This window comes from Montipora foliosa, chromosome 12, assembly GCF_036669935.1.
Source record: "Montipora foliosa isolate CH-2021 chromosome 12, ASM3666993v2, whole genome shotgun sequence".
NCBI lineage: Eukaryota > Metazoa > Cnidaria > Anthozoa > Scleractinia > Acroporidae > Montipora > Montipora foliosa.
The window spans coordinates 9,365,594-9,366,015 of NC_090880.1; the positions used below are offsets into that span (position 1 = coordinate 9,365,594).

Here is a 422-nt window from a genome sequence, read left to right on the forward strand (position 1 = left end):
AAACAGAGATGGACATCATGGATGAAATTGTATAAATAAGGGTAGAAGTAGTGGAATGTTCATCTGCTGAATAGAGTGCATTGTACACCTGATAAAAACTGATCCTTATTTTACACATAATAAAGCATTTCAACTTTTGTTAAATTGTTTTCTTACTGTACTTGCATGACAGTTTGCAAGAGTGTATCATGTTCATTGTAGAACAAGTAAAATGGCACAGCTAGTTTTCCTCATCGAGGTCAAAGCCTGTGAATTCATCCTCCTTGCCGACAGGGAATGCTTTTCTAATTGCAGTATAAGCACAGGCTGGCAAGGGAACCCGTTTCTTTCCCAGAAGCCCATACCCCAGCCTAGAAAACTCTCTATATGCAACACTTCGTAAAAAACTGTAAGAGATCAAAGAGAGAGGTTGACTTTAGCAG

At 38.6% G+C, this 422-nt stretch overlaps 1 pseudogene; it reads right to left on the minus strand.

Annotated features, from left to right (window-relative positions):
- Window positions 1-220: 220 nt before the first annotated feature.
- Window positions 221-422, minus strand: part of LOC137980695 (uncharacterized) — a 3,705-nt pseudogene continuing 3,503 nt past the window's right edge.